Genomic DNA, 8988 nt, shown 5'->3' with positions numbered 1-8988 from the left:
AATTCTTTATTGTTGAAAGTATTACATAAGTCTCCTATTTTCCCCCACTGACCTCTCCCTGGCCGCTCCTACCCCCAAGCACGTGCCCTCAACCCCTACAGTCTGTGTCATTGGTTATGCTTATATGCGTGCATACAAGTTCTTTGGTTGATCTCTTACCTCCCTCCTCCTCCCACCCTCCCCTGCCTTCCCTCTGAGGTTTGACAGTCTGTTCGTTGTTTCTATGTCTCTAGTTCTATTTTTTTCATCAGTTTACGTTGTTCATTATATTTCACAAATGAGTGAGATCATGTGATACTTATCCTCTCTGAGTTCTTACCAAAGGGAGAACCAAACCCACCAGGAGACAAGTCCCTATTAGCTTCCCAAAATTCATTGTTGGGATTTCTGAACACATGAAGAAAGTTGCAGTGTTTTCCTCTTGGGCATTGCTGTATTTCACATAAACCACAAATTGCCCTTTCCACCGGGTCACGGGACAGAACTTGCACTGAAGCTACCGTCCTGCAAACCAAGGTCCTTTAAACAGAGAAAGGGTCATTCTGCTTTCTTCTTCCCATCGGTACTGCACACACACGCTGCCCCTCAGATGCAGTTCCACGCTGCAGTTGACCTGGACCTGGGGGGTGGGGGGGGTGGGGGGAGAGACACATCCTCGAAGAAGTCCAGGCACCGTGGGTGCCCTCTTCCTGCTGCCCTCCTGGCCACACGGCTCCACACCAAACACTGTAAACATGCTTCTGATAAGAAGGGTGGGGCTCAGTGTCGAAACTGTTTTTCAGTGAACACCTCTACCTCCAAAACGGCAAGCTCCCGTTTGTTTGTTTGTTTGTTTGTAGAATGGACAGTTAGCTAGATCTGTCTTCATTATTCATCAGTCCCTGTGTGGTTCTGAGTTTTGCCATGTGGCACTATTTCCCAGCTCATTTTCAGCCACCCCAGCACCTTCTCACAGCCTGCACTTTCCCTCTCCTCCTGCAGCTTCTGCTCCTCCTCCTCTTTCTCTTTTCTCTGCTGCTCGGCTCTCTTCCTTTAACTTTCTCTCCTGTTCTTGTTTTTTAGGTGCCTCTTCCTCCTCCTCCTTTATTCTGAATTCTTTTTGTGCCTTCTGCTCCCACAGCAACCACTTGTGTTTTTGGGGGGTTTTTTTGCCTCTCTCCAACAGCTTCTCTTCTTGTTGTTCAGTAAGAGATTCCTCCTTTTCCTCCCCCTTCTTCTGTCAGAGTCCAGAGTTTCTCCATCCAGCAAGTTCCTGCCCACATTTCTTTAGGTTCTCCTTCCTCAGGGCCACCCTGTACTTTTTGCAGCTCAAGTCCAGAAGCATCGCCACCAAGTTGCCAGCACCAGCGCCAATACCAAATGTTTTAAAGCACCACATATAATTGTCACCAGAAATTATCAACTACCTAGAACAAATAATGTGTAAGAATTCTACAGTTAAAATTATAAACTGAATAAGAGATACTGAAGATCTAAATAAAAAGGTATATCCTGTTCATAGAGAGACTCGATATCATAAAGATGTCACTAATGCCAAATTGGTCTATGGATTCAAGGAAATTAATAAAAAAGCTTCAAACAAGGGTTTCTCAGAGAACTTTGTATGATTAGTCTAAAAATTTATAAGGAAGAATAAAGCAACATGACACCTTGGAAGAAGAAAAGCAAGCTTACTTTACTAGTACAGAAACTATAATGAAGCTACCGCAGTGAAGACAGGACAGTATTCACAAAATGAATGATAGAACAAAATAACAGGGGAAAAAGAGCATTTCACATAAAGTCTTGTATATGACAGAGATGGCATGCCAGTTCAACGGGAGAGAGCATTTAACTTTTCAATAAGGTAAGATGAACAACAAAAACATCATATATACTAAACATTAAATTGGGTCCCTACCTCATACCAGATATGAAAATTAAGTGCAAATGAAATAAGGTCAAAATGTTGCAAACATAACTTCAAAAACTCTTAATAGAAAATGTGTTTTGGGCAGTTAGAGTCTAACTGTTAGACAGACATGAACATAGCAAGGACAACGGGCCAGTGTACAGAAACTCACCAGGGCAGAAAGCCCTGGATGCCTAACACGGGGCAAAACTGGGAAACAAGAACCTCACACCCAAGGTAACCTATCCTCCCCTAGCATATCACTGGTCATGCGTTTGGACTCTGGATCTTTCATATCGCTGGTCATGAGGCTTAGACCCCTTTACCTTTTCCTCCCTAAAGATAACATCTAGGCCTCAGTTGTATTTCAGCTCCAGGCCCAAAATAGCAGCAAAACCAGACAAGTGACTCCATGGCTGCCTCAGGACCAGCTGCATTGAATAATGACCCTGTGAAAGAACATGCCTGGAAAGCTTATGAATATTCTATTAAGACCCTTCCCTGAAAGCTCCCCTAAGAGTTCCACCTGCAAAAGAGAGATAAATACACTCAGGATGAAGGACCCAATGTGCGTGCTACCCAGCGCCATTTCCTTCCCCCTTCTCCCCTCTAAGGGACCCCATGAGACTTGCAACCAGGGGAGCAATGGGTAGCGACAGCTAGTCCCAGACTAACCTCCTGAACCTGTCTCCAAGGTCCCCTATTCTCTGACTTCTCAGTGAGCTAATTCAGCCCAGCCTAGGCTCTCCTGTTGCTTCCTCTATGCACCTTCCTTGTTTTGCTGTCCTAAGTTGTTTTTGCTGCCATAATCAACCTAATACCCCTTGGCTCGGTGCTGTGTAGCCCTTCCCTTTGGATATCCCCATCTCCTTTTCTTTAAATAAATTCAATTTTTCTTATTCACCATCTGAGATTGTTATTTAGCCTGCCCATGCACCACCGACTTTAACCCTTCAAGATGGATGAATATCTTTTAGATATCGAGGTGAGAAAAAAGTTCCTAAATTTAAAACAACTAAAATAAAAAACATATACCTTCAGCAATTCAGAGAGATGGAATGAAAAGGAAATTAAAGGGAGAATGAAAACAGGATTCAAGATGATTACAATCTCTTATGAAAACAAGAGGGGTGGGATAAAGGGGCTTACACATAGGTTACTTTCAAAGCTTTAGCTTTTAAGTATGGATTTATATGGGCTTATTATTGATAATAATTTCATAAATAAATGAAATATTTTCATGTACAGCTGATCATGAACCAATGTTTGTGATTAATTCAATTCTATGCACTTCAGAACAAACTTAAATGCACATTTACACAAACCCTCCAAAAATATCTGACCACCTAAGGAGGTAGTAAATAGAAAACTGGCATTATAAAAATAATAATCTGGACAACCAAGCTAAGACGTTATCTCAGCATATAGGACAAAAAGAGAGAAATTATAAAATAAAATTTGAAGCAAGAGAGATACATGGTATCTAACATGCAAATAATGTAGTTACAGATGGAGAAAACAAGAAACAGAGTAGGAGCAATAATTTTAAAATACATTTTTCCTGCGAAGAACATATAATTTTCAGATCAAAAATCCTAGGCAGGACTGTTAAAAAGACACACACACACGAAACTTAAAAGGTAACATCAAATAGTACTATACTATACAGAAAAAAAATTAGTTAAAAGTAAAAGTAAATACCTAATCTTAAAAAAAACTAATTAACTATTAACATGTAATACAGGTATTTTTTTTCACATAAGGTATACCTTAAGAAATGTAAAAGGGTATCACTTAGAATTATAATTCTACATTCTCCCAATAAAATCAGGAATGTTATAAATAAAAAATATGCTAAAAAGTCTTATCTTATTGATGGTAGAGGAAAGGAAGAAAAACCAATTATTGATTTTTGACATTCAGAAAAATACGTGCTTAGTTGGTATAAAATTAAAAGAGAAAGATTTTCAAATCATTATAGGATATAGAGGCAAAAGTAGGGAAGGTGATACAATGAAGCTTGATCAATACACCAAAACTGAATGGGAAAAATATGGCTAATATATGGAAACTCAAATGACAATGAAATATTAAATTTATTAGTTATCACCACATATGTAAATGATAAGCTTTTACTAATGACGAGCAAATACAAACAAATTTGGATTAGATCCATTAAAAATACATAGAGAATTTGATGAAATTACATTAAAAGACATCAACATCTCCCAGGATTTAAGAAATAAAGGGAAAAAAAGTAAATATTCAAATCACACTAGAAGTGTTCATTAATATATATATATATATACAACTCTATAACTTTCAAAGAATACACATCCTTTTCATATGCTCAGTAAAACCTCACATATACTTAGTCAGAGGAAAATCTTAATAAATTTCTAAAACCATTACTAATCATGTTTTTTAAACAATGCGTCAAAACTAAAAATCAGTAATTTTTAAAATGCAACATCTTGGAAAGTAAACAAAAAGCAATCTTTTAAGTAATGAAAAAAAATAAATAAGGTCAAAACCAAAACTAAATCAGATGAAAATCCACAGCCCAAAATGCTTTTTGTTATTAAACATGATTACAAATTCACTAAATGTGAATTCAAGTATAAAATCTACAATAACCACCTGAATGAGTAGGAAGGTGAAATTATTAAAGACAAAAGAAAGGGATCTATCTACATATACATAGATTTAAGAGGAAAGATCAGACTAATATATATGGAAACCTAAATGAAATATAATCTGAATATATAAAACAGTCTTAAACTTGAATTGGAAGAAGTAGAAAATCTAAAAGACAATAAAAATTTGGAAAGCTTATCTAAAACTTGCTGTAACAAAATCGTCAGCGTGATATTGTTAGATTCATCAAAACTCATTTAATACCACCAATTTTGAAGGATTTAACCTAATCCTAAAATAAACAATTCCAAAAGCACAGAAAAAAAACAAAAAGCTTTCTTAATGATTTTATGATCTAACCTTCCATTAGGAGCCCATATGTACAAAAGCAAACTGTGTAACCAAGCTCATGTAAGAATACAGATACCAAATTCTAGATTAAAATTTAGTACAACAAATTTGGAGGTATCATGACTAAAGGAGATTTTATCAGAAAACATAATGGCTAAGAGCAGGAGCTATTGAGTCTGCTGACCCTGAGTTTAAACACACAATCACAATGAAATGTTGCTCTAGTTCTTAATTTCTCTAATACTGTTGCCTCAATCACAACATGAAGGGAAAAAAATAGTGTTCATCTAATAAGGTGGTTGGGAAGATTAAATATTACAAAACAAAGTTTAAAAAATTCTTAGCATAATTCCTTAGGTATATAGTACATAATACATCTATGTTATTTATTCCAACATTCTTGACACATAAAATCAGTTGCTGAAGAAGAAAAAAAAGAAACTTGATAGAATCAACATCCTAAATCTGATTGCAATACATTTTAAAAACTTTGAACTGTAAAGAATTTCCATATCATCATAAAATACATAATAGAAACTAACATTAATCCTAGTAGCATTCTGTAATCTTAGCTAAAGCAATAAAATAGTAACTGTCAACATAGAATACTGAAGAAAATGAATCAAATATTTATTAGAACTGAGAATTCATAAAGGAAGCTGGATACAATGTTAGTATACAAATCAAAATTAGGTGAGAAAGAAAAAGATAAGAAGGGAATAAGCAGCTGGATCCTTACCTCTCTACCCAAACCAAGTCTTACCCTAATAACAAGATAAGCAATTATTTAGTACTAAAGAATGTTCATTTTATGTCATGTTTACCAGTACAGTGATTTATATGTTAACTGTACCTTGAAATGCTGTTTGCATTTTTATAACTTTAGATGATACCTAAATGAGAAAATACTACATTATTTTATCTAAGAAATTTACCCTGAATCCAGTTTATATTCTTTAAATTTTGTTTTTAAGTCTTAATTTGGTTAATCTGTGACATCCTTCCCACCTAACCCCCATAGTAATTAATTGAAAATTGATTGTTGATCCATAAAATTCCTTCTTCCTCCATTTTCTACTATTTATTCTTTAATCCTCCCTATTTGGAATAAATGCATGCTTATATCCACTAAACACTCAGATATAAAAAAGTTGTCTAATCATATTAACTTTGAGACTTTAAAAGATGATTCAGAGGCATTTAATGATTTGCCCAAGGTCTTAGAAAGGTGATTTAGATCCTACCCACATCCTACTGTCTTTTCACTACACTGCCTATATTACAACAGAAAGTCTGGTTCGAACTTTCATTGTTTCTCAATAATGTTAAATCTTGAGGTTCAGTTAGGAAATTAAAATAACTACTGCACTTGCATCCCTTTTAGAAAACACTCACTCTTATTTCACCATCAAATATTTACTCAAACTTACTACATGCAAGGAACTGTTATAAGCCCCACAGTGAAACCAACAGCCAATATGCCTGCCCTTATGAACCTTACATTTTATTCAACTCAGACGGATACATTTAACGTAAATAATATTCAGCTCGCTTCACAGCTTGATTTGGTTTCTAGGAAGAAGTCTTCTATTGCTGCCCTAAAGAATCCTCACTTGGACCTAAATCTATGTATCAAATTTTTGAGATCTAAGGATCCTACACTTAGAAAAATATCAAGTATAAAGGCTCAAGATACATGTTCAAGACCAAATGACAGAATTTAACTGTATCTAATCTGCCTCCAACTCCACTTCACCTGTATCATCTACAACTCAGAAAAGTAGCTCTCTGCAGTTGTATCCTATTTCCTAAATATCTGTCATGGACAAACTTCAGCATCAAGCAACACATCAGAGGAAAAGACAGCTCCTTAAGTTACATTATACAATGATAAGCTACTCTGTAGGTAAACAAAGAGCTATGAAAGTTTTGTGTTGTGCTGCTTTAAAAAATTTTTTTAAAAGATTATCACCAATTATCCTCTGGATGAAAAAAAAAAAAGAATACTGAAAATATTGGGAACTGTTCTAATCACCAGAATACAGCTATTTTACATAAAACTAATGTTATACAAGTGCATACACACACAATTTTTTTGAGAGCAGAAAATTGACTAAAATTTTGGTTGTGCAATGTGCACTAAACCACTCTCATTTTACTGATCATTCATAAAGTTTCAAAGAGAAAACAAAAAGTTTCACTTTTGTTTCTTCTAAAGTATGAAGTTCACTTCCTAGTTACTAGCTTGAAGCCCACTTCCTAGTTACTAGTTTGGTGGATTTAAATCTATCAATTTATTTGAGGTAGGTGGTGTAAAGTATTCATACCCATATATTTTTAAAATAGCTCTAATATGTAATAGTATGGTAATAACGAAATTAAACATTGTTTTTTAAACAACACAAATACTATGATGAAAGTATAAAATTATATTGCTCTAAAAAAATTCCCCAAAATCAATGAAATAATCTGACATACACTAAAAATAGCATCATAATTGTAATACTTTAAATTAACTACTACTTTCTTTATGTAAGGAGGGGGTTCATTAAACTAGGAAATTGAACTTGATGGCCAAGATCACTTTCAGTATTTTGATTCTCAATCCTACAACTTTATGTATAAACCTCTGATCCAGACAGATCTGTGTTATCTGATTCTATGTTAAAGTACTTAGGCGAAATCAATTTAACAAACTTTTTGCCATTGTTCAAATTTAAAAGATGTAAAAAATATTAGCTACATTTCCCACTTTGAAATAGGCTCTAATATTCAACACTGAAAAGAATTAACAAAGATGATACCAAACTTATTAAATATTACTTCGTATACATGACCTCGAAATCCTATTGAAAGTATTAGCACTTTATCACATAAACATCAAAAACTAAAGTTTAAGATATTCAAAATAGAACCAAGGGGGGGATTAGAAGATAAACTGTTCTAAATTCGTATTATTAAATCTAGAATTATTTCACTGTAAATAAACAGCAGGGTGCAGTAACCTTCTACATTTACCAGTAACAGTCAACTATAACACACAAGAGTTACAAGGGAACTTTCCCAAAGGGCCTAAAATAACAATGCACTATCCTTGCTTTCCAAAATTCTTGAGCATCTTCAATTACCTCAAGTACTATCATAAAAATCTAAAAATAATCTCAAAGCAAAAACTTAGCATACTGTGAATATATAAATAGACCATTTTAGGACAGCAGGCCTCATTCTATAACCAAGCAAGGTAGGATAACTATGCCAAAACTACGACAGGGTGGGGCATTCATTACTCTCCCAGATAAACCACACACATCTTTGGCAGCTGCTCACAGTAAAGCAAAGTTATCCCCATAATTCCAACAGGACTAAAGCAATGCTTTTCTTTCACCCAAAATGCTTCTCACACAAATGACCCCCCCTAAAAATAATAAAATAAAATAATGCATAGCCAACTACTCTTCAGGATATAGTTCGAGCATGATAGTGCACTTGAGGTTCTGAAAGCAAAATCTAGAATAAAAAGAGCGTCTCTCACTATGAAAGAGCTGGAGCTTCACAAACATAGATTTATTTTTTTATTTTCCTTAGGTGACCATTTGAATGTGTGACTGAGGCCAGAGTAAAGGGTGAACCATGGAACAAGGTCAAACTTAGGGGACAAAAGATTCCTGAAATAAACATGGCCAGAAAGGTTTCCTTTCTTAAAGGACAGTTCCTCAGAAAAGGGGACAAAAGAAGAAAAAAGAAAAAGAAAAAAGAAAGAAACTGGAAGAGGAAAGAGAAACAACCGAATCCTCTAGTTGTACAGAGAGTCCACCTGGTAAACGTACCTGCCCCGCAGGGCAGGCAGGTCAGTCCTGGCGGAGACCCTTTCGCACAACAGCAGGCCTGGAATGTTCCTACCTCCGAAACACCCAGTGTGCTCGGCAGGAATGACGACTGATGGTTTTTTAAAGGAGGATAAGCTTAATTAAGAAGCCACACAGAGGAGTGTAGGAATGTGAGGGTCGCTCTCAGTAAATACCCCGCACCGTGGTACAGGAAAACAATCGGCAAGAAGGAAGTGGACTGCGACCCGCTAACTACTCCCCAGCAGCCGGCACTGGGCGCGA

At 35.7% G+C, this 8988-nt stretch overlaps 1 pseudogene; it reads right to left on the bottom strand.

Moving 5' to 3' along the window:
- Positions 1-488: 488 nt before the first annotated feature.
- On the bottom strand, positions 489-8981 carry LOC102258889 (annotated as a pseudogene).
- Between the last annotated feature and the right edge of the window lie 7 nt (positions 8982-8988).

This window comes from Myotis brandtii, unplaced genomic scaffold (assembly GCF_000412655.1).
Source record: "Myotis brandtii unplaced genomic scaffold, ASM41265v1 scaffold179, whole genome shotgun sequence".
In the NCBI taxonomy this organism is placed as follows: domain Eukaryota; kingdom Metazoa; phylum Chordata; class Mammalia; order Chiroptera; family Vespertilionidae; genus Myotis; species Myotis brandtii.
The sequence above is the reverse complement of the archived record's forward strand: the minus strand, read 5'-3'. Positions and strand labels throughout refer to the sequence as shown.